This window comes from Protopterus annectens, chromosome 16.part0 (genome assembly GCF_019279795.1).
Source record: "Protopterus annectens isolate FY-2018-M chromosome 16.part0, PAN1.0, whole genome shotgun sequence".
NCBI lineage: Eukaryota > Metazoa > Chordata > Ceratodontiformes > Protopteridae > Protopterus > Protopterus annectens.
Window position 1 is genome coordinate 239,741,436 of NC_056750.1, and position 26,158 is coordinate 239,767,593.

The 26,158-nt window shown below is 38.5% G+C and overlaps 1 long non-coding RNA gene across 1 annotated transcript in view; it reads right to left on the reverse strand.

The window, feature by feature from the left end:
• Positions 1 to 26,158, reverse strand: part of LOC122790362 — a 216,063-nt gene that overhangs the window by 90,506 nt on the left and 99,399 nt on the right. The window contains exon 5 of the long non-coding RNA XR_006363003.1: positions 268 to 325. This is a non-coding gene — a long non-coding RNA (uncharacterized LOC122790362). The remainder of the gene's footprint in view (positions 1 to 267; positions 326 to 26,158) is intronic.

Genomic DNA, 26,158 nt, shown 5'->3' on the forward strand with positions numbered 1-26,158 from the left:
ACCTTTGTACTATCAGTAATGCTTCCGAAGTTATCAGTTACAATCATGGACATTGGAAACTTCAACAGGGGCACATGTAAATTTTTGCAAAAAACAAACCTTCACCAATTTTTTTCAAGGTTTCCTACATACACAAACTGCAGTACAGGAGAATCAATATTTACTCAGATCTGCAAAGATTCCATAACCATCTGAAATCTCAATGACCATCAAGTATCACTGTTACATTCTGATATGTTAGAGTTCTTTAAAATGTGCTTTACTTACAGTTTTCTTGTCATATGCTACATTGTTGTTAGGCAGGATACCTTTGCTTTGCAATAATCTGCATGGAAAATAAATAGGATGAATGGAATTATGTAGGTAATTTTAAAGCTATATAAATTTATATATTTATCATTTATTTTTTAAGAAAATGCAATCTATAGCACAACAGTAAGTGAATTTGCATTAGCAAAAAGTGCAGCACAGTAACTCAGCAGTTAAGCTGTGCACCTCATAATTCCTGGATCCAATGTTCATTCTTGACAGACAGACCCTTGTGTTGCTGTCTATCTGGAGTTTATATGTTCTTTCCATTTCGACATGGGTTTCACTACTCTGTCTGGTTTCCTTCCAATGTCCATAAACAGGATTTATCAGCTGCTCTAAATGTCTATAATGTATATCATGTATCATAGCCCTTGTGGCCTGCATCATGGCTGAACAAAGTTCTGAGGAGCCCTATTCACTTACCAGGTAACAGATTAATAAATTAAATTTAAATAGTACTGATAAAAATACATGTGGTAGAAGAGAAGGGCATTGTTTCTGTTTAAAGCTGTGGAAAACCTGCAATTGTTTGTGAAGATACAGCAAAGGTGTGAAATGTTATAAACTGAATATTTTTATTCCATAGAAATGTAGTTGATCTCTGAAAAGAGAAATTACTTAATACACACAGATTATCAGAACATAAGGATCCACAGACTGCTACTTCCTGTCAAAAGTAATGTTATTTACATGGGGTAGAAGCTTTCTAGTTATCTAAGCAGCTTTGTTTTGGAAGAAGTCATTTCCATTTAATTTATCTAAATTCTGTTAACTTAATAACCACAGTGTTGCCTCATTTCAGGATACCACTTTGCAGGCTTAAAAAACTGTGACTCTTCCTTCTAAATTCAGAGGACAAATTTTGAGTCAGTCAGTTTATGTTTTCCTCTGGGAGTACATATTGGACTTTTAGCAGGTTTAGGACCAGTAAAGAAGATCTTTACACGCATTGCAGCTGAGAAGACAGACAGTTTCATGTTCAGAGTCAATGAGCTCATTTCTACACATTTTGTCCATTTGTCTTTTTCAACTATTAAATTGTCATAAAACGGTTCCCTAGCAGAAGCCTGAAACACTATAAGCCTGAAAATCAAAATCCTGAAACCAAAAGCCTGAAAATTCAAAATCCCGAAAACCCAAAATCCTGAAACTCAAAATCCTGAAAACACAAAATGGACATGCTGACGTCATTGTGGCTTTGCTATTGTTAGCCCTGTGGTGTTAGGTCATGCGTTGGGTTCAGGTAAGTGTGCGGTTGGTTTTATGTTAGGGTTAGGGGCGGTTTAAGTGAGTTAGGGTTAGGGTGCAGGTTAGGCATGTATGCAATAGTGACAAATATTGGGGTTAGGGGCGGTTTAAGTGAATTAGGGTTAGGGCGCGGGTCAGGTGAGTGTGCGATAGTGACGGACCTTAGGGTTAGGGTTAGGGTCAGGGTCAGTTGATAGATATTAGTGTCTTTATAGTGACATATTAGCATTATTTGTGTTTTCAGGATTTTGAGTTTCAGGATTTTGGGTTTTCGGGATTTTGAATTTTCAGGCTTTTGGTTTCAGGATTTTGATTTTCAGGCTTATAGTGTTTCAGGCTTCTGATAGGGAACCCATAAAACACATAGGCAAACTGGATGAAAGATAAACCCCATAAAGTTAACATGGAAGGCACCTTCTCAAAAGATATAAAAGTAACTCATGGTGTTCCCCAGGGCTCAATACAGGGATCCCTCTTTTCGGAATCTACTTCTTCAACCTCCAGACTGGTAATCAGTACCCTTGGTTAACTACGTTTATAGATGGCAGTAAGCAGGAAGTTACTGCCATATCTCTCCTTTATTCCCAATCATTACAGCAGGAAGTTACTGTCACACCCCCCCCTTATTCCCATTCATTACAGACAGGAAGTTACTTAGTTTCATAGTTTCATAGTATAGTACTAGGCTATCTGCCCTGGGGCATTTGTAAGCCTATCCATAGTGATGTGGCTTTTGCCACCCCATGAAGTGGTACAAAAATGTACAGAATAAATCTAGAATACTGTGCCTCTGTCTAGTAGTGACACAGTGAAGGTCCCCTTATATAATAGAATTAGTTTACTGTGCCCCTGTCTAGCAGTGACACAGATGTGACCCCTGGGGTAAACTTACGATCTCCCATCCACTCATCAAGATTTCTCTTGAAGAGAGTCAGTGAGGGGCTCTGCCTAATACGAACTGGGATCCTGTTCCAAAGCATGGGAAGCCTCTGGGTTATGAATCTATCCCTCCAGCATGTCCTATTCATACGAACCACTTCACCAAACAAACAAGCAAAAAACTGTTGAAACGAACCAGGAACAATGAGAGAAGTTCTTCTGTATGTTAAAAAATCCAAGTATTTATTATACTGTTAAAACGTTAGCGTTCGATTTAAAACAGGCGGAACAAGAGGAGACCACGCAGGAAATAGTTTATAACTTTAATTTTGGTATAGAACCACACCTGCATAAAAGCAGTGGTGGTGACTTTACCATTTATAACTATACTTCTCTTGAGATTCAACAAGACATGGTAGACTTTTTATCGAAAGACTTATCTTTTGTTCCTAGTCGCAAAATGGATATTGTAAAAACTGTTATTGATTTGAAAGTCTTTGTCCGTAAGCTTAATTTGAATCTATTGATGGGTAATAATTTGCCCATAACTAATGCATTAAGAATCTCTAGTTCTTACAACCCTCCTCTCCATCCTACTTTGCACACGTTTGAAAAAATGTGCGAAGTTGATTTCTGGTCCATCAAGAACAATGTGACACATAGACGTCATAAATATATCAATAATATCACCTTTTTGGAACAGGATTTCATTAATTTATTGAAAGAATGTAACATCAGGGTAATGAAACCAGATAAAGGGGGAGGTCTTGTATTTATGGATCACTGCACCTATGTTGACTATATGTTCAAACATCTAGAAACTCCCTCTTATAGGCAGGTGACATTGAACAAGGTCAACGTAGCATATAGTAAGATTAGGGAAACTTTAAATGATTTATTCCTAGAAGGTTCCATTGATATGGATATCCATAAATATTTATCAATGGCAGCACCTAGAATTCCAGCCTTTTTTGGCACTCCTAAACTGCATAAAAGGCTGCATGCCCCACCATTTAGACCTATAGTGGACGGGAGAGGATCGATCACATATGCAGGTGCCAAATATATTGATTCTGTTCTCAAACAATTAATTATAAGTGAGGCCCAAATATGTAAGGACTCATGGAGCTTCCTGGATAGTTTAAGTAAGCAAGCTTTTTCAAAGGATGTCCTTTTCTTGACAATCGATGTCAAAGATCTGTATACAGTCATCCCCCAAACTACAGGGGTGAATTGGGTGAGAGAATTTATGTTAAGAAAGGGAAGTAATCATAACAGCATAAACTTAATAGAGACGCTACTTGAGCTTGTTTTGGCCAATAACTTTTTTATGTTTGAGAATCAATATTTTGTACAAACTTCAGGTGTGGCAATGGGTTCTCCATGCGGAGGCTCATTTGCCAATGCAGTCATGGCATTTTGGGGGATGAACATGCTCTTTAAAGATGAGTGGTTTCAAAAATATGTCACTTGGTACACTAGGTACCAGGATGACATATTTTGTATGTGGACAGACAATAGGGAACTTATTCCTACATTTATTAACAGAATTTCACAATACACTGATTTAGTTTACATATAGTATAGGTGACATTCAAGTAAATTATTTGGATGTATTATTGATCAAGGATAGTAATAACAGTAGGTATAAGAGCCTAATTTACAGGAAGCCCACTTACTCAAACTCTTTTCTTCATTTTACCAGCAGCCATCCCTTTCATCAAAAGAAAGCGGTAATTAAAGGACAGTTAGTTAGGGCTGCCCGTATGATCACAGACTTGCACGATTTCCATTCTGAATGTTTAACACTCATGAGCATGTTCGTTCATAGAGGGTATCCATCTAGCCTAATTTTTAAACTCATAAATGAGGTCACTAGTAAGCGAGAGCAAGGTTACTTCATTCCCCTTTTAGGGGATCATTCTTCAGGGCAGATAACTACCTCCCAGGAAGATAACCTAGAAACAACTGACACGCTGGATACTGTTCTAGGGACTAAATCAGAATATACTATCAGTTTCCTACACACTTTCTCTTTAGATCATCAGCTAATCAAGGAAGTGTTATTTAAAAACTGGGACTTAATTAGAACAGATCAGTGTATAGCTAGACGTTTAAATAATGGCCCAAAAATAACATATAGGAGAGGAAATAACTTGAAAAGTATTTTACAAAACAAGATAAAGAAGCAGCATTCTAACAGACCACATGGCATGTTCAAATGTGGTACATGTGCCCAGTGCCGACATGTCAAGGTCTGTAGCCACATTAGTCTCAACAATATTGTTTATAAGATTAACAACCATTACAATTGCTAAACTAAAGGCATCATTTATGCTGCTAAGTGTAATTTCTGTAAAGCCTTCTACATAGGCAAGACTGAGCGTAGATTCAAATCTAGAATCTACGAGCATCAGTATGCCATTAGTAGGAAGGATAGTACTAATGCTTTAGCTAGGCATATTATGGAGTATGGTGATCACTCCTTTAGTTACATAATATTAGAACATAGGGAACCTGACATTAGAGGTGGAGCCTGGCAAATCCTCCTGGAGATGGATGAGCTTTCATGGCAAATCAAAACGAGGGCACACATCTTTCCTGGTATAAATGATGTTACATCAATTAAGTGTATTTTGAAGTGGCTGGCTCTTAATAGGTAACCACTCATCTAGTCTGCAGTAAGGAAGGGTAATATGTACCACATTCAACATTTCTTTTTATCTTCATTTATTTATTATTTATTTATTCTTTATCATCATTCATTATTTATTATTCATTATTTATTTTTTATTTGTAATTTTAGATGATATTAGTATTTGCACTTTATACAAGATCACTGTTAAACAACAGCATAAGCATAAGAAACTATGTGCTTTTGTGCTTTAAATTTGTGTCAAGATGAGTAAGACTGGTAAAAGCATTTTCTTGTTTAAATTTGTCATGGTGAAAACTTAATTAGGAAATGCACTACATGCTGATTGGTTATCAATTTTTAAACCACGTATAAATGCTAGAATAGTAACTAGTATTCTGTTTGTCTGAGGAAGGTGAGATACTTATTTTGCTGAAAGCGTATATCTTATATACACTTTTAAATCGAACGCTAACGTTTTAACAGTATAATAAATACTTGGATTTTTTAACATACAGAAGAACTTCTCTCATTGTTCCTGGTTCGTTTCAACATGTCCTATTCATACTTGTGCCGAGGTTTAAGTCTTTAGCTCTCGTGGTCCTGATGGATTTGGATTTTTTAAGGTGGGGCATGTCCATCAGATCCTGATTGGACATGGCCTTGTACGTCAGGCAGAGATCACCTCTGAGCAGGCGATATGCTACTGAATAGAGCTGAAGTTTCTTTAGTCTGGCAGAATAAGACATATGTTGGAGAACCTTGATCCTTTTGGTGAGGTACTTTTGTGGTCTCTCCAGCTGTTGCAAGTGCCGGGTGAGGTACATACCAAATGGGGCATTGTACTCAATCATGGGTTTGATGAGGGAGGAATATAGGGGTACAATGACATCCTTGGATCTGGATGTGAAACCCTTCATGATGAGGTGTGCAAGGTAGAATATTTTTCTAACCACTTTGGCAACGTGGGTGTCAAATGAGAGGTCGCTGTCTACTTGGGTCCCTAGGTCTCTGATTACTTTTTCTGTACTCAGTGGGTTGCTGTCTATGTGATAATTTGTGGGTACTTTGTTTTTTCCAAAAGGGATGACTATACATTTTTTGGCATTTAGTTTAAGACCGTGACTACGGCACCAGTTGTCCGTTTCAGTGAGGCCTTTTTGTAGGATGTGTGTATCTGCTGGTGTATTGACTATGGTGCCTAGTTTGCAGTCATCTGCGAACTTTGTCAGCCACAGTTCTCCCATGTTTGCTTTAACATCTGAGAAATAAATGTCGAACAAGAGGGGTCCCAGGACAGATCCCTGTGGGACACCACTTGTGACTGGCTTTGAGTCTGACATTGCTCCAGCGATTTTAACTTTATGGGTTCTGTCCTTTAGCCAGTTTGCAACCCATCTAGTGACATAAGGGTTTACTTTTAAGCTGTTTAGCTTATCTATGATGCCTGAGTGGGGTATTGTGTCGAAGGCCTTAGCCAAGTCCAGGTATGCTGTATGGACTGCTTTGCCCTCATCAATGGCTCTAGTGACTGTTTCAAAAAAGTAAACCAGGTTTAAAAGGCAGGATCTGCCCTTTACAAAGCCGAACTGGGTGGGGTCAAGCGTCTGTAGGTCCCCTATGTCTCCGTTTATGAGTTCCATAATGATTCTTTCCATAGCTTTGCAGACCAGGCTAGTCAAGCTTATGCGGTGGTAGTTTCCAGGGTCTGTAGAGGCACCCCCCTTGTGGAGTGGGACCACTGTTGCTGTACGCCAGTGTTCAGGTACATATCCCAAAGTAAGGCTAAGGTTAAATAGCATTTTTATGTGTGGGTTTAGCTCCTCTTGGAGTTCACGTAACACGCACCCCGGGATACCGTCAGGTCCCATTGATGCTGTGTTTTTTGCTTTGTTTAGGGCGGTTCTCACTTGGAAATCTGAGATGACAGGGAGATTACATTCAGCTGGGATAAGTATTTCTTCTTTTGGGGGTGAAGGAGGTGAGAAATTTGCACTGAACCTGTCAGCCAGAATGTTAGCAATATCTGTGGGTTCAGTGTATTTTTGTTGTTGTGAACCAACTCTGAGCATATCTGAGGGTTTCGCCCAGGTTTCTAACATAGCTGAAGAAGGCTTTGTGGTTATCTTTAGTGTCCTTAGCGATTTTTCTCTCAAAGTTTGCCTTGGATGTTTTTATGAGAGAATGTAGTTTTCTGCTAATGTTGATCAGAGATGTCTTCCCTTCATGGGATTTCGCTCTGACGTGCAGTAGCTTCCTTCTTTTGTTATACAATTTGTTTATGGCTGAGGTCCACCAGACAGGATGCTTACATTTGGTGGAGAGGGACTTGGATTTGTTTGGGATTGCATGATCCATGCATTCTTGGAGATGTCTATAGAAAGCATCTGTGAAGGATTCGGCATTGTGGGATGTGGTATCCACTGGCACAGTGGGGTTAAAGGATACCATCTCATTCTTAAGAAGAGTGAAGTCTGCTTTTGAGAAGTTTTTCACTGTGGTCTTTTGTGCTGGGGGTGGAGGTGGGATATGTATATCCAGGGTGATTAGTTTGTGGTCAGATCTCACTAGTGAGGGGTATACTTCCAGTGTGGAGCATTTTGTCCCCATGTAGGTGATGATCAGGTCTAGTATATTATCTCCCCTAGTGGGAGAGGTGACTAGTTGTTCCAGTGCATTTGAATTTATGAATTCCAGGAACCTTTGGGCTAGGGTATTAGGGCTAGAATAATGTACCCAATCTATGTTTGGGTAGTTGAAGTCTCCCAGTATGATGGTATTTTGTGATACATTCATATCCTCCAATGTCTTCAGGAAGGCTGAGTGGGGTTCTTGAGATTGGGAGGGTGGTCTGTAACATGCTACCAGTTGTATAGCAGTTTTGCCTATGGTTAGTTGCACCTGTATGGTCTCTGATGCTTCGTGTGTTGCTACTAACCTGGAGGTGTGGGTGTCCTTTATGAATATGGACACTCCCCCTCCCTTTGTGGTTCAGCCCGGGTTTTGGGGCCAAAAAGCATGATACGAGGTATAGCCTGGTAGCACTGGGGTGCTCTCAGGAGCCTTGAACCAGGTTTCAGTTACTGCATAGACATCGATATTCTCCATGCTGAGGAGAGCATCAAGTGCCTGCATCTTGAGATTTAGACTTCTGGCGTTGAGCAGCATTACCCTTAGTTTTTTTCCATTTTTGTTTTCTAAGGAGGTGGGATTGTCTTTTGAGCCTTGCCTAAAAAAGGCACTATGGGGGTGGCAAGAGCCTTAGCCAATATCCGGAAGCCCAGTGGTGACAGGTGTAAGCCATCCCTTGCGAAGTAGCGTGGCTTGTCCAACATATCATCCCAGGCAGACAGACATTGGATCCCCTTAGAATGACACCAGTACTTGAGCCACTTGTTAAAGCTGATCAACTTGTCTTTGTATTGTGGTATCATTCTTGGTGAGGGCAAGATGCTGCTCAGGGTCAGGGTCATACCAGCCTGGGCTACATAATCGGAGAGCTCCTCTATGTCTCTTTTCATGTAGTCCAGGGAGGTACGTCTCAGGTCATTCACACCAGAATGGACAATGACGGAGTCATATTTGTACTTGCTTTGGAGTGACCTGAGTGCGTGTGTTATGTGGTGGATCCTAGCTCCTGATAGACAGCTCACAGTCACCTTCTCCTTGTTCAGCCTGGTCAGTGGGACATCAGTGTGTCTGACTATGGAGTCACCTATTACTAGTGTATCAGGCAAGGTGTTTGGCCTTAAGGGCTGCGATTGGTCGACACACTGATTTATTGAAGTATGTGTTGCATGTGTTTTGTTTTGAGGTGGTGGATTTTTGGATGTCTGCTTTGGGAGCCTCTGTTGTTTTGGTAAGTTTTTTTATTAGAGCCTCCGAGTATGTCTTTGTGTTTTTATGTGTTTGGTTTGCAGTTGTGGTAGGTCTATGTGGGACTGGGATTGTTGTGTGTTTGGTTGCCATCTCCTCCTGTCTGGTCATGCCAGCCCTGAGTTGAGAGAGTTCAGCCTCCAGTTTGGCTATATAGTTGCATCTCTCACATATATTTGTGTTTGTTGGGAGGAGGAGAGGGTTGTCTGTGTACATGAGACAATTGTAGCATTGTCTCAAGATGCCCAGATTGACCAGCTGAACTGGAGACGACGCCAGTAATCTACCACTTGACATGCTAGAACAGTATAAGGGAGTGGTATACCTTTAAGGGAAGTGGGTATTCACAGGTGTGGTAAGTAGATGTAGTGCTTTACTTAGTACGAGAGTGCTTACTTAGTAAATAAGTATTGAGAACAAGTGTTAGGCTTATAATACAGTGAGTAGTCTGGTTATACTAAGAGTAGAGCCTCCTTAAGGGAAAATTTGAAGAACAGACTTGGCGGAGCCAGAAAAAGTTTAACCTTGTTTAACTGGCGCTGCGCTATGTGTACGACCGCGCAAAGCCGTGCAAACACGGATTTTAAACAGTGAACTACAAAAGAGCTGGAAACGGTCCCAAACAACCAATTACTACAGCTTCTTGTGCTGAGGTCACTTCCCCCAAGGACAGGTAGGCTGCTCAAGGCTCCCCACTCCCACTGGTGAGCAAAGAAACTTCCTTCTATCCAAGTAAGGTAATGGACAACACAGGAACTACACCACAGCCCAGAATACAGCAATGCCTGTAAACATGTCTAAACTAGTCGAGGAAGGCGGGAAAACAATGATTATTTTTTTGTTTTTTTGGTAGAAACACAGAGAAAATGCAGAAACAGTGATAACTTAGTTACACAGGCTAGCACACTTTAGTGGGCAGCCTCCACAGTTAAATTAAACAAACAAACAAGCAAACCTTCGATCAAATTTGACTAAAATTTAACTTTAAGTGCAGATTTTAAAATAATGCTGCAATCAGTTAAATAACAGTTCAGGCTAGTTCAAGGTAAGCTACAGAAGCTATTTCAAGTGAAAAAAAAGCAAAGATACTTAAATCCAGAAGGTAGTCGCTTTTCTGAGTTCCCTGCTGCTAGGACCACTCTGTAAACCCACGTGGAGCTTGTCTGAGCAGTATAGCCAGAAAAAAATGCCCAGAGGCGGATTTTAAACAGTGAACTACAAAAGAGCTGGAAATGGTCCCAAACAACCAATTACTACAGCTTCTTGTGCTGAGGTCACTTCCCCCAAGGACAGGTAGGCTGCTCAAGGCTCCCCACTCCCACTGGTGAGCAAAGAAACTTCCCTCTATCCAAGTAAGGTAATGGACAACACAGGAACTACACCATAGCCCAGAATACAGCAATGCCTGTAAACTGGTCTAAACTAGTCGAGGAAGGCAGGAAAACAAGGATTATTTTTTGTTTTTTTGTTTTTTTGGTAGAAACACATAGAAAATGCAGAAACAGTGATAACTTAGTTACACAGGCTAGCCCACTTTAGTGGGCAGCCTCCACAGTTAAATTAAACAAACAAACAAGCAAACTTTTGATCAAATTCGACTAAAATGTAACTTTAAGTGCAGATTTTAAAATAATGCAGCAATCAGTTAAATAACAGTTCAGGCTATTTCCTAGGAACTACACCACAGCCCAGAATACAGCAATGCCTGTAAACTGGTCTAAACTAGTCGAGGAAGGCGGGAAAACAAGGATTATGTTTTTTGTTTTTTTGTTTTTTTGGTAGAAACACACAGAAAATGCAGAAACAGTGATAACTTAGTTACACAGACTAGCACACTTTAGTGGGCAGCCTCCACAGTTAAACAAACAAACAAGCAAACTTTAGATCAAATTCGACTAAAATGTAACTTTAAGTGCAGATTTTAAAATAATGCAGCAATCAGTTAAATAACAGTTCAGGCTAGTTCAAGGTAAGCTACAGAAGCTATTCCAAGTGAAAAAAGCAAAGATACTTAAATCCAGAAGGTAGTCGCTTTTCTGAGTTCCCTGCTGCTAGGACCACTCTGTCAAACCACGTGGAGCATGTCTGAGCAGTATAGCCAGAAAAAAATGCCCAGAGACGGATGTTAAACAGTGAACTACAAAAGAGCTGGAAATGGTCCCAAACAACCAATTACTACAGCTTCTTGTGCTGAGGTCACTTCCCCCAAGGACAGGTAGGCTGCTCAAGGCTCCCCACTCCCACTGGTGAGCAAAGAAACTTCCTTCTATCCAAGTAAGGTACTGGACAACACAAGAAGTACACCACAGCCCAGAATACAGCAATGCCTGTAAACTGGTCTAAACTAGTCGAGGAAGGCGGGAAAACAAGGATTATTTTTTTTTTTGTTTTTTTGGTAGAAACACACAGAAAATGCAGAAACAGTGATAACTTAGTTACACAGGCTAGCACACTTTAGTGGGCAGCCTCCACAGTTAAATTAAACAAACAAACAAGCAAACTTTCAATCAAATTTGACTAAAATGTAACTTTAAGTGCAGATTTTAAAATAATGCAGCAATCAGTTAAATAACAGTTCAGGCTATTTCAAGGTAAGCTACAGAAGCTATTTCAAGTGATAAAAAAGCAAAGATACTTAAATCCAGAAGGTAGTCGCTTTTCTGAGTTCCCTGCTGCTAGGACCACTCTGTAAACCCACGTGGAGCTTGTCTGAGCAGTATAGCCAGAAAAAAATGCCCAGAGGCGGATTTTAAACAGTGAACTACAAAAGAGCTGGAAATGGTCCCAAACAACCAATTACTACAGCTTCTTGTGCTGAGGTCACTTCCCCCAAGGACAGGTAGGCTGCTCAAGGCTCCCCACTCCCACTGGTGAGCAAAGAAACTTCCCTCTATCCAAGTAAGGTAATGGACAACACAGGAACTACACCACAGCCCAGAATACAGCAATGCCTGTAAACTGGTCTAAACTAGTCGAGGAAGGCCGGAAAACAAGGATTATTTTTTGTTTTTTTTTTTTGGTAGAAACACACAGAAAATGCAGAAACAGTGATAACTTAGTTACACAGGCTAGCCCACTTTAGTGGGCAGCCTCCACAGTTAAATTAAACAAACAAACAAGCAAACTTTCGATCAAATTCGACTAAAATGTAACTTTAAGTGCAGATTTTAAAATAATGCAGCAATCAGTTAAATAACAGTTCAGGCTATTTCCTAGGAACTACACCACAGCCCAGAATACAGCAATGCCTGTAAACTGGTCTAAACTAGTCGAGGAAGGCAGGAAAACAAGGATTATTTTTTTGTTTTTTTGTTTTTTTGGTAGAAACACACAGAAAATGCAGAAACAGTGATAACTTAGTTACACAGACTAGCACACTTTAGTGGGCAGCCTCCACAGTTAAACAAACAAACAAGCAAACTTTAGATCAAATTCGACTAAAATGTAACTTTAAGTGCAGATTTTAAAATAATGCAGCAATCAGTTAAATAACAGTTCAGGCTAGTTCAAGGTAAGCTACAGAAGCTATTCCAAGTGAAAAAAAAGCAAAGATACTTAAATCCAGAAGGTAGTCGCTTTTCTGAGTTCCCTGCTGCTAGGACCACTCTGTCAAACCACGTGGAGCATGTCTGAGCAGTATAGCCAGAAAAAATGCCCAGACGGATGTTAAACAGTGAACTACAAAAGAGCTGGAAATGGTCCCAAACAACCAATTACTACAGCTTCTTGTGCTGAGGTCACTTCCCCCAAGGACAGGTAGGCTGCTCAAGGCTCCCCACTCCCACTGGTGAGCAAAGAAACTTCCTTCTATCCAAGTAAGGTACTGGACAACACAAGAAGTACACCACAGCCCAGAATACAGCAATGCCTGTAAACTGGTCTAAACTAGTCGAGGAAGGCGGGAAAACAAGGATTATTTTTTGTTTTTGGTAGAAACACACAGAAAATGCAGAAACAGTGATAACTTAGTTACACAGGCTAGCACACTTTAGTGGGCAGCCTCCACAGTTAAATTAAACAAACAAACAAGCAAACTTTCGATCAAATTCGACTAAAATTTAACTTTAAGTGCAGATTTTAAAATAATGCAGCAATCAGTTAAATAACAGTTCAGGCTAGTTCAAGGTAAGCTACAGAAGCTATTTCAAGTGAAAAAAAGCAAAGATACTTAAATCCAGAAGGTAGTCGCTTTTCTGAGTTCCCTGCTGCTAGGACCACTCTGTAAACCCACGTGGAGCTTGTCTGAGCAGTATAGCCAGAAAAAAATGCCCAGAGGTGGATTTTAAACAGTGAACTACAAAAGAGCTGGAAATGGTCCCAAACAACCAATTACTACAGCTTCTTGAGCTGAGGTCACTTCCCCCAAGGACAGGTAGGCTGCTCAAGGCTCCCCACTCCCACTGGAGAGCAAAGAAATTTCCTTCTATCCAAGTAAGATAATGGACAACACAGGAACTACACCACAGCCCAGAATACAACAATGCCTGTAAACATGTCTAAACTAGTCGAAGAAGGCGGGAAAACAAGGATTATTTTTTTGTATTTTTGGTAGAAACACACAGAAAATGCAGAAACAGTGATAACTTAGTTACACAGGCTAACACACTTTAGTGGGCAGCCTCCACAGTTAAATTAAACAAACAAACAAGCAAACTTTCGATCAAATTCGACTAAAATGTAACTTTAAGTGCAGATTTTAAAATAATGCAGCAATCAGTTAAATAACAGTTCAGGCTAGTTCAAGGTAAGCTACAGAAGCTATTTCAAGTGAAAAAAAAGCAAAGATACTTAAATCCAGAAGGTAGTCACTTTTCTGAGTTCCCTGCTGCTAGGACCACTCTGTAAACCCACGTGGAGCTTGTCTGAGCAGTATAGCCAGAAAAAAATGCCCAGAGGCGGATTTTAAATAGTGAACTACAAAAGAGCTGGAAATGGTCCCAAACAACCAATTACTACAGCTTCTAGTGCGGAGGTCACTTCCCCCAAGGACTGGTAGGCTGCTCAACGCTCCCCACTCCCACTGGTGAGCAAAGAAACTTCCTTCTATCCAAGTAAGGTAATGGACAACACAGGAACTACACCACAGCCCAGAATACAGCAATGCCTGTAAACTGGTCTAAACTAGTCGAGGAAGGCAGGAAAACAAGGATTTTTTTTTTGTTTTTTTGTTTTTTTGGTAGAAACACACAGAAAATGCAGAAACAGTGATAACTTAGTTACACAGGCTAGCACACTTTAGTGGGCAGCCTCCACAATTAAATTAAACAAACAAACAAGCAAATTTTCAATCAAATTCGACTAAAATGTAACTTTAAGTGCAGATTTTAAAATAATGCAGCAATCAGTTAAATAACAGTTCAGGCTAGTTCAAGGTAAGCTACAGAAGCTATTCCAAGTGAAAAAAAAGCAAAGATACTTAAATCCAGAAGGTAGTCACTTTTCTGAGTTCCCTGCTGCTAGGACCACTCTGTAAACCCACGTGTAGCTTGTCTGAGCAGTATAGCCAGAAAAAAACGCCCAGAGGCGGATGTTAAACAGTGAACTACAAAAGAGCTGGAAATGGTCCCAAACAACCAATTACTACAGCTTCTTGTGCTGAGGTCACTTCCCCCAAGGACAGGTAGGCTGCTCAAGGCTCCCCACTCCCACTGGTGAGCAAAGAAACTTCCTTCTATCCAAGTAAGGTACTGGACTACACAAGAAGTACACCACAGCCCAGAATACAGCAATGCCTGTAAACTGGTCTAAACTAGTCGAGGAAGGCGGGAAAACAAGGATTATTTTTTTGTTTTTTTTGTTTTTTTGGTAAAAACACACAGAAAATACAGAAACAGTGATAACTTAGTTACACAGGCTAGCACACTTTAGTAGGCAGCCTCCACAGTTAAAATAAGCAAACAAACAAGCAAACTTTCGATCAAATTCGACTAAAATGTAACTTTAAGTGCAGATTTTAAAATAATGCAGCAATCAGTTAAATAACAGTTCAGGCTAGTTCAAGGTAAGCTACAGAAGCTATTTCAAGTGAAAAAAAAGCAAAGATACTTAAATCCAGAAGGTAGTCACTTTTCTGAGTTCCCTGCTGCTAGGACCACTCTGTAAACCCACGTGGAGCTTGTCTGAGCAGTATAGCCAGAAAAAAATGCCCAGAGGCGGATTTTAAATAGTGAACTACAAAAGAGCTGGAAATGGTCCCAAACAACCAATTACTACAGCTTCTTGTGCTGAGGTCACTTCCCCCAAGGACTGGTAGGCTGCTCAACGCTCCCCACTCCCACTGGTGAGCAAAGAAACTTCCTTCTATCCAAGTAAGGTAATGGACAACACAGGAACTACACCACAGCCCAGAATACAGCAATGCCTGTAAACTGGTCTAAACTAGTCGAGGAAGGCAGGAAAACAAGGATTTTTTTTTTTTGTTTTTTTGGTAGAAACACACAGAAAATGCAGAAACAGTGATAACTTAGTTACACAGGCTAGCACACTTTAGTGGGCAGCCTCCACAATTAAATTAAACAAACAAACAAGCAAACTTTCAATCAAATTCGACTAAAATGTAACTTTAAGTGCAGATTTTAAAATAATGCAGCAATCAGTTAAATAACAGTTCAGGCTAGTTCAAGGTAAGCTACAGAAGCTATTCCAAGTGAAAAAAAAGCAAAGATACTTAAATCCAGAAGGTAGTCGCTTTTCTGAGTTCCCTGCTGCTAGGACCACTCTGTCAAACCACGTGGAGCATGTCTGAGCAGTATAGCCAGAAAAAAATGCCCAGAGACGGATGTTAAACAGTGAACTACAAAAGAGCTGGAAATGGTCCCAAACAACCAATTACTACAGCTTCTTGTGCTGAGGTCACTTCCCCCAAGGACAGGTAGGCTGCTCAAGGCTCCCCACTCCCACTGGTGAGCAAAGAAACTTCCTTCTATCCAAGTAAGGTACTGGACAACACAAGAAGTACACCACAGCCCAGAATACAGCAATGCCTGTAAACTGGTCTAAACTAGTCGAGGAAGGCGGGAAAACAAGGATTATTTTTTTTTTTTTTTTTTTTTTGGTAGAAACACACAGAAAATGCAGAAACAGTGATAACTTAGTTACACAGGCTAGCACACTTTAGTGGGCAGCCTCCACAGTTAAATTAAACAAACAAACAAGCAAACTTTCAATCAAATTTGACTAAAATGTAACTTTAAGTGCAGATTTTAAAATAATGCAGCAATCAGTTAAATAACAGTTCAGGCTATTTCAAGGTAAGCTACAGAAGCTATTTCAAGTGATAAAAAAGCAAAGATACTTAAATCCAGAAGGTAGTCGCTTTTCTGAGTTCCCTGCTGCTAGGACCACTCTGTAAACCCACGTGGAGCTTGTCTGAGCAGTATAGCCAGAAAAAAATGCCCAGAGGCGGATTTTAAACAGTGAACTACAAAAGAGCTGGAAATGGTCCCAAACAACCAATTACTACAGCTTCTTGTGCTGAGGTCACTTCCCCCAAGGACAGGTAGGCTGCTCAAGGCTCCCCACTCCCACTGGTGAGCAAAGAAACTTCCCTCTATCCAAGTAAGGTAATGGACAACACAGGAACTACACCACAGCCCAGAATACAGCAATGCCTGTAAACTGGTCTAAACTAGTCGAGGAAGGCGGGAAAACAAGGATTATTTTTTGTTTTTTTGGTAGAAACACACAGAAAATGCAGAAACAGTGATAACTTAGTTACACAGGCTAGCCCACTATAGTGGGCAGCCTCCACAGTTAAATTAAACAAACAAACAAGCAAACTTTCGATCAAATTCGACTAAAATGTAACTTTAAGTGCAGATTTTAAAATAATGCAGCAATCAGTTAAATAACAGTTCAGGCTAGTTCAAGGTAAGCTACAGAAGCTATTCCAAGTGAAAAAAAAGCAAAGATACTTAAATCCAGAAGGTAGTCGCTTTTCTGAGTTCCCTGCTGCTAGGACCACTCTGTCAAACCACGTGGAGCATGTCTGAGCAGTATAGCCAGAAAAAAATGCCCAGAGACGGATGTTAAACAGTGAACTACAAAAGAGCTGGAAATGGTCCCAAACAACCAATTACTACAGCTTCTTGTGCTGAGGTCACTTCCCCCAAGGACAGGTAGGCTGCTCAAGGCTCCCCACTCCCACTGGTGAGCAAAGAAACTTCCTTCTATCCAAGTAAGGTACTGGACAACACAAGAAGTACACCACAGCCCAGAATACAGCAATGCCTGTAAACTGGTCTAAACTAGTCGAGGAAGGCGGGAAAACAAGGATTATTTTTTTGTTTTTTTGGTAGAAACACACAGAAAATGCAGAAACAGTGATAACTTAGTTACACAGGCTAGCACACTTTAGTGGGCAGCCTCCACAGTTAAATTAAACAAACAAACAAGCAAACTTTCGATCAAATTCGACTAAAATTTAACTTTAAGTGCAGATTTTAAAATAATGCAGCAATCAGTTAAAAAACAGTTCAGGCTAGTTCAAGATAAGCTACAGAAGCTATTTCAAGTGAAAAAAAAGCAAAGATACTTAAATCCAGAAGGTAGTCGCTTTTCTGAGTTCCCTGCTGCTAGGACCACTCTGTAAACCCACGTGGAGCTTGTCTGAGCAGTATAGCCAGAAAAAATGCCCAGAGGTGGATTTTTTTTTTTTTTTTTTTTTTTTTTTTTTTTTTTTTTTTTTTTTTTTTTTTTTTTTTTTTTTTTTTTTTTTTTTTTTTTTTTTTTTTTTTTTTTTTTTTTTTTTTTTTTTTTTTTTTTTTTTTTTTTTTTTTTTTTTTTTTTTTTTTTTTTTTTTTTTTTTTTTTTTTTTTTTTTTTTTTTTTTTTTTTTTTTTTTTTTTTTTTTTTTTAAAAAAAAAAAAAAAAAAAAAAAAAAAAAAAAAAAAAAAAAAAAAAAAAAAAAAAAAAAAAAAAAAAAAAAAAAAAAAAAAAAAAAAAAAAAAAAAAAAAAAAAAAAAAAAAAAAAAAAAAAAAAAAAAAAAAAAAAAAAAAAAAAAAAAAAAAAAAAAAAAAAAAAAAAAAAAAAAAAAAAAAAAAAAAAAAAAAAAAAAAAAAAAAAAAAAAAAAAAAAAAAAAAAAAAAAAAAAAAAAAAAAAAAAAAAAAAAAAAAAAAAAAAAAAAAAAAAAAAAAAAAAAAAAAAAAAAAAAAAAAAAAAAAAAAAAAAAAAAAAAAAAAATTAAACCACCCCTTTATAAAAATTCCCCCAAAAAAAAGGTAAAAAAACCCCCAAAGAAAAATTCCATCCGTAATTCAAAAGAAAAAAAAAAAAAATTTTTTTTTTGGGTTTTCCCCAAAGGGAAAAAAAAAAATTTTTTGGTAGAAAAAAAAAAAAAATTTTTTAAAAAAAAAAAAATGAAAATTTTAAAAATTTAACAGTTTTTTAAAAAAACCAAACATTTGCAAAATTTAAAAACGGGGAAAAAAACTTTAAAAAGGTTTAAAAAGGAAAAAAAAAAAAAAATTTTTTTTTGGGTAAACAAAGGAAAACAAAAAAAAATTTTAAAATTTTGGGGGCCCCCCCAAAAACAAAAAAAATTTGAAAAAACAAAATTATAACCCCCCAAAAAACCCCAAAAAATTTAAAACCATAAGAAAAAATTCAATAAAAAAAGAAAAAAAAAGGCAAAAAAACCCCAAAACTTTAAAAAACAAAAATTTTAAACGGGGTTTTTAAAGGGGCGGGCCCCTTTAAACAAAAAAAAAAGGGAAAATTCCAAAAAAACCCCAAAGAAAAAAAAGGGGGAAAACCCCCACCCTTTTAAACCCCTTTTCAAAAAAAGGGGGCAAACCCTTTTTTTTTTGGGGAAAAAAAACCCCAAACCTTAATATAAAGGGGAAAACAAAATTGGTAAAAAACAAAAAAAGAAAAAAGAAAAATTTTTTTTTTTTGGAGAAAAAAAATAAAAACAAAAAAATTTTCCCAAAAACAAAAAAAGGGAACTAATTTTTTTAAAAAACAAAAACTTTAAAATTTGCTTTTTAAAAAGGTCAGTTTTTTAAAAAAATAAAAAAGAGTTTACCAAAACCCCAAAAAGTTTTGGGAAAAAAAAACTAAACCAAAAAAAAAACCCCCCGGGGGATTTTAAAAACAAAGGGGGAAGGGCCCCAAAAAAACCCAAGTTTTTTCCCAAAAGGGGGAAAGGCCCCACCCCCCCAAAAAAATTTTTTACGGTAAAACCCAAAAGGAAAAAAATTGGGGAAAAAAATTTTAAACATTTAAAAAGGGAAAACGGGGGGGAAAAAAAAACCAAACGAAATTTAAAACGGGAAAAGAAAACAAAATTTTTTTTTTAAAAAAAAAAAGCAAATTTATAAATTAAATTTAATTTGGGGCAGAAAATTTAAAAAAAACAAAAAAAATTTTAAAATTTTTTTTTTAAAAAACTTTTAAAAAAAAAATTTTAAAAGGTTTTTCCAAAAACCCCGGAAAAAAAAAAGGGGAAAAACCCAAAAAAAAAAAAAGGGCGAGGATTTCGGAAAAAGTGGGGTAAAAAACCCCAAAAAGCCCCAAAAAAAACAAAAAAAAACCCCCACCCAAAAAAATTTCCTTCTTTTAAATTCAAAAAAAACCCAAATTTTTTGGGAAACCAAAAAATTCCCCCCCCAAAAAAAAAAAAATTTTTTTTTTTTTTTGGAAAAAAAAAGTAATTTTTTAAAAGGCAAAAAAATTTTTTTTTTTTGGGGTTTAAAAAAAACAAGAAAAAAAAAAAAAATTTTTTAAAAAATTTTTTTTTCCCCCGTTAAAAAACCAAAACAGAAATTTGTAAAGTTTTAAGAAAAAAAGCAAAAATTTTTAAACGAATAAAAATTTGGGGTCCCCCCTTTACAAAGTTTTTGAAAAACCCAAAAAATCCCGGGGGGTTTTTGGCCCAAAAACCCCTTTCCCAAAAAATTTTCCCCCTTTACCCAAAAAACAGACCCTTAAAAAAAAAAACCCGGGAAAGGCAAAAAAAATTTTTTTTTAAAAAACCCCAAAAAAAGGATTTTTGTTTTTTTGTTTTTTTGGTAGAAACACACAGAAAATGCAGAAACAGTGATAACTTAGTTACACAGGCTAGCACACTTTAGTGGGCAGCCTCCACAATTAAATTAAACAAACAAACAAGCAAACTTTCAATCAAATTCGACTAAAATGTAACTTTAAGTGCAGATTTTAAAATAATGCAGCAATCAGTTAAATAACAGTTCAGGCTAGTTCAAGGTAAGCTACAGAAGCTATTTCAAGTGAAAAAAGCAAAGATACTTAAATCCAGAAGGTAGTCACTTTTCTGAGTTCCTGCTGCTAGGACCACTCTGTAAACCCACGTGTAGCTTGTCTGAGCAGTATAGCCAGAAAAAAACGCCCAGAGGCGGATTTTAAACAGGGAACTACAAAAGAGCTGGAAATGGTCCCAAACAAGCAATTACTACAGCTTCTTGTGCTGAGGTCACTTCCCCCAAGGACAGGTAGGCTGCTCAAGGCTCCCCACTCCCACTAGTGAGCAAAGAAACTTCCTTCTATCCAAGTAAGGTAATGGACAACACAGGAACTACACCACAGCCCAGAATACAGCAGTGCCTGTAAACTGGTCTAAACTAGTCGATGAAGGCGGGAAAACAAGGATTATTTTTTTGTTTTTTTGGTTTTTTGGTAGAAACACACAGAAAATGCAGAAACAGTGATAACTTAGTTACACAGACTAGCACACTTTAGTGGGCAGCCTCCACAGTTAAACAAACAAACAAGCAAACTTTAGATCAAATTCGACTAAAATGTAACTTTAAGTGCAGATTTTAAAATAATGCAGCAATCAGTTAAATAACAGTTCAGGCTAGTTCAAGGTAAGCTACAGAAGCTATTCCAAGTGAAAAAAAAGCAAAGATACTTAAATCCAGAAGGTAGTCACTTTTCTGAGTTCCCTGCTGCTAGGACCACTCTGTAAACCCACGTGGAGCTTGTCTGAGCAGTATAGCCAGAAAAAAATGCCCAGAGGCGGATTTTAAATAGTGAACTACAAAAGAGCTGGAAATGGTCCCAAACAACCAATTACTACAGCTTCTAGTGCGGAGGTCACTTCCCCCAAGGACTGGTAGGCTGCTCAACGCTCCCCACTCCCACTGGTGAGCAAAGAAACTTCCTTCTATCCAAGTAAGGTAATGGACAACACAGGAACTACACCACAGCCCAGAATACAGCAATGCCTGTAAACTGGTCTAAACTAGTCGAGGAAGGCAGGAAAACAAGGATTTTTTTTTTTGTTTTTTTGGTAGAAACACACAGAAAATGCAGAAACAGTGATAACTTAGTTACACAGGCTAGCACACTTTAGTGGGCAGCCTCCACAATTAAATTAAACAAACAAACAAGCAAACTTTCAATCAAATTCGACTAAAATGTAACTTTAAGTGCAGATTTTAAAATAATGCAGCAATCAGTTAAATAACAGTTCAGGCTAGTTCAAGGTAAGCTACAGAAGCTATTTCAAGTGAAAAAAGCAAAGATACTTAAATCCAGAAGGTAGTCACTTTTCTGAGTTCCCTGCTGCTAGGACCACTCTGTAAACCCACGTGTAGCTTGTCTGAGCAGTATAGCCAGAAAAAAACGCCCAGAGGCGGATTTTAAACAGGGAACTACAAAAGAGCTGGAAATGGTCCCAAACAAGCAATTACTACAGCTTCTTGTGCTGAGGTCACTTCCCCCAAGGACAGGTAGGCTGCTCAAGGCTCCCCACTCCCACTAGTGAGCAAAGAAACTTCCTTCTATCCAAGTAAGGTAATGGACAACACAGGAACTACACCACAGCCCAGAATACAGCAGTGCCTGTAAACTGGTCTAAACTAGTCGATGAAGGCGGGAAACAAGGATTATTTTTGTTTTTGGTTTTGGTAGAAACACACAGAAAATGCAGAAACAGTGATAACTTAGTTACACAGACTAGCACACTTTAGTGGGCAGCCTCCACAGTTAAACAAACAAACAAGCAAACTTTAGATCAAATTCGACTAAAATGTAACTTTAAGTGCAGATTTTAAAATAATGCAGCAATCAGTTAAATAACAGTTCAGGCTAGTTCAAGGTAAGCTACAGAAGCTATTCCAAGTGAAAAAAAAGCAAAGATACTTAAATCCAGAAGGTAGTCGCTTTTCTGAGTTCCCTGCTGCTAGGACCACTCTGTCAAACCACGTGGAGCATGTCTGAGCAGTATAGCCAGAAAAAAATGCCCAGAGGCGGATGTTAAACAGTGAACTACAAAAGAGCTGGAAATGGTCCCAAACAACCAATTACTACAGCTTCTTGTGCTGAGGTCACTTCCCCCAAGGACAGGTAGGCTGCTCAAGGCTCCCCACTCCCACTGGTGAGTAAAGAAACTTCCTTCTATCCAAGTAAGGTACTGGACAACACAAGAAGTACACCACAGCCCAGAATACAGCAATGCCTGTAAACGGGTCTAAACTAGTCGAGGAAGGCGGGAAAACAAGGATTATTTTTTTGTTTTTTTGTTTTTTTGGTAGAAACACACAGAAAATGCAGAAACAGTGATAACTTAGTTACACAGGCTAGCACACTTTAGTGGGCAGCCTCCACAGTTAAATTAAACAAACAAACAAGCAAACTTTCGATCAAATTTGACTAAAATTTAACTTTAAGTGCAGATTTTAAAATAATGCAGCAATCAGTTAAATAACAGTTCAGGCTAGTTCAAGGTAAGCTACAGAAGCTATTTCAAGTGAAAAAAAAGCAAAGATACTTAAATCCAAAAGGTAGTCGCTTTTCTGAGTTCCCTGCTGCAAGGACCACTCTGTAAACCCACGTGGAGCTTGTCTGAGCAGTATAGCCAGAAAAAAATGCCCAGAGGTGGATTTTAAACAGTGAACTACAAAAGAGCTGGAAATGGTCCCAAACAACCAATTACTACAGCTTCTTGAGCTGAGGTCACTTCCCCCAAGGACAGGTAGGCTGCTCAAGGCTCCCCACTCCCACTGGTGAGCAAAGAAATTTCCTTCTATCCAAGTAAGATAATGGACAACACAGGAACTACACCACAGCCCAGAATACAGCAATGCCTGTATACATGTCTAAACTAGTCGAGGAAGGCGGGAAAACAAGGATTATTTTTTTGTTTTTTTTTTTGTTTTTTTGGTAGAAACACACAGAAAATGCAGAAACAGTGATAAGTTAGTTACACAGGCTAACACACTTTAGTGGGCAGCCTCCACAGTTAAATTAAACAAACAAACAAGCAAACTTTCGATCAAATTCGACTAAAATGTAACTTTAAGTGCAGATTTTAAAATAATGCAGCAATCAGTTAAATAACAGTTCAGGCTATTTCAAGGTAAGCTACAGAAGCTATTTCAAGTGAAGAAAAAGTAAAGATACTTAAATCCAAAAGGTAGTTGCTTTTCTGAGTTCCCTGCTGCTAGGACCACTCTGTAAACCCACGTGGAGCTTGTCTCAGCAGTATAGCCAGAAAAAAACGCCCAGAGGCGGATTTTAAACAGTGAACTACAAAAGAGCTGGAAATGGTCCCAAACAACCAATTATTACAGCTTCTTGTGCTGAGTTCACTTCCCCCAAGGACAGGTAGGCTGCTCAAGGTTCCCCACTCCCACTGGTGAGCAAAGAAACTTCCCTCTACCCAAGTAAGGTAATGGACAACACAGGAACTACACCACAGCCCAGAATACAGCAATGCCTGTAAACTGGTCTAAACTAGTCGAGGAAGGCGGGAAAACAAGGATTATTTTTTTGTTTTTTTTTTTGTTTTTTTGGTAAAAACACACAGAAAATACAGAAACAGTGATAACTTAGTTACACAGGCTAGCATACTTTAGTAGGCAGCCTCCACAGTTAAAATAAACAAACAAACAAGCAAACTTTCGATCAAATTCGACTAAAATGTAACTTTAAGTGCTGCATTATTTTAAAATCTGCAATCAGTTAAATAACAGTTCAGGCTAGTTCAAGGTAAGCTACAGAAGCTATTTCAAGTGAAAAAAAAGCAAAGATACTTAAATCCAGAAGGTAGTCACTTTTCTGAGTTCCCTGCTGCTAGGACCACTCTGTAAACCCACGTGGAGCTTGTCTGAGCAGTATAGCCAGAAAAAAATGCCCAGAGGCGGATTTTAAATAGTGAACTACAAAAGAGCTGGAAATGGTCCCAAACAACCAATTACTACAGCTTCTTGTGCTGAGGTCACTTCCCCCAAGGACTGGTAGGCTGCTCAACGCTCCCCACTCCCACTGGTGAGCAAAGAAACTTCCTTCTATCCAAGTAAGGTAATGGACAACACAGGAACTACACCACAGCCCAGAATACAGCAATGCCTGTAAACTGGTCTAAACTAGTCGAGGAAGGCAGGAAAACAAGGATTTTTTTTTTGTTTTTTTGTTTTTTTGGTAGAAACACACAGAAAATGCAGAAACAGTGATAACTTAGTTACACAGGCTAGCACACTTTAGTGGGCAGCCTCCACAATTAAATTAAACAAACAAACAAGCAAACTTTCAATCAAATTCGACTAAAATGTAACTTTAAGTGCAGATTTTAAAATAATGCAGCAATCAGTTAAATAACAGTTCAGGCTAGTTCAAGGTAAGCTACAGAAGCTATTTCAAGTGAAAAAAGCAAAGATACTTAAATCCAGAAGGTAGTCACTTTTCTGAGTTCCCTGCTGCTAGGACCACTCTGTAAACCCACGTGTAGCTTGTCTGAGCAGTATAGCCAGAAAAAAACGCCCAGAGGCGGATTTTAAACAGGGAACTACAAAAGAGCTGGAAATGGTCCCAAACAAGCAATTACTACAGCTTCTTGTGCTGAGGTCACTTCCCCCAAGGACAGGTAGGCTGCTCAAGGCTCCCCACTCCCACTGGTGAGCAAAGAAACTTCCTTCTATCCAAGTAAGGTAATGGACAACACAGGAACTACACCACAGCCCAGAATACAGCAGTGCCTGTAAACTGGTCTAAACTAGTCGAGGAAGGCGGGAAAACAAGGATTATTTTTTTGTTTTTTTGGTTTTTTGGTAAAAACACACAGAAAATGCAGAAACAGTGATAACTTAGTTACACAGGCTAGCCCACTTTAGTGGGCAGCCTCCACAGTTAAATTAAACAAACAAACAAGCAAACTTTCGATCAAATTCGACTAAAATGTAACTTTAAGTGCAGATTTTAAAATAATGCAGCAATCAGCTAAATAACAGTTCAGGCTAGTTCAAGGTAAGCTACAGAAGCTATTTCAAGTGAAAAAAAGCAAAGATACTTAAATCCAGAAGATAGTCGCTTTTCTGAGTTCCCTGCTGCTAGGACCACTCTGTAAACCCACGTGGAGCTTGTCTGAGCAGTATAGCCAGTAAAAAACGCCCAGAGGCGGATTTTAAACAGTGAACTACAAAAGAGCTGGAAATGGTCCCAAACAACCAATTACTACAGCTTCTTGTGCTGGGGTCACTTCCCCCAAGGACAGGTAGGCTGCTCAAGGCTCCCCACTCCCACTGGTGAGCAAAGAAACTTCCTTCTATCCAAGTATGGTAATGGACAACACAGGAACTACACCACAGTCCAGAATACAGCAATGCCTGTAAACTGGTCTAAACTAGTCGAGGAAGGCGGGAAAACAAGGATTATTTTTTATCCTCCCCCCTTATTCCCATTCATTACAGGCAGAATGTTGCTGTCATACCCACCCCCATTCCCATTCATTATAGGCAGGAAGTTACTGTTGTATCTCCCCCCTTATTCCCATTCATTACAGCAGGAACTAACCCTTGTACACAAGTGTCATGAAGAAAAAGAGATAAACGCAAGTTAAAAAATGTATTATTATCAGACAACATTTGGTAACAACTGCTTCCCTCATTATACAGTATAGCAATACCACACTCCAAAATGATAATGTAGTCATGAATCTTAAATTGTGAAATAATAATTCCCTCTTTTGATCACTGGCAGCAGCAATACTCATAAAATAGATCTGTTTAGCAAAACTAATATCTAAAGGAATAGTATCCAGGTCAAAAGAATCATCATTCTGTATGCGTCTCTAACTAGACCAGTTATTGAGCACAATGGCCATTTTGTGACTCACCTTCCTAGACATATTAAGTAATTGGAAAGTCTGTAGACATCCATGAGCTACCAGGAAAGACAAAAATACTATCCCTTTGCTCATTTTCTTACATAGTCCCATGGGGTGATCTATAACTTCCATTCTGTGCCAG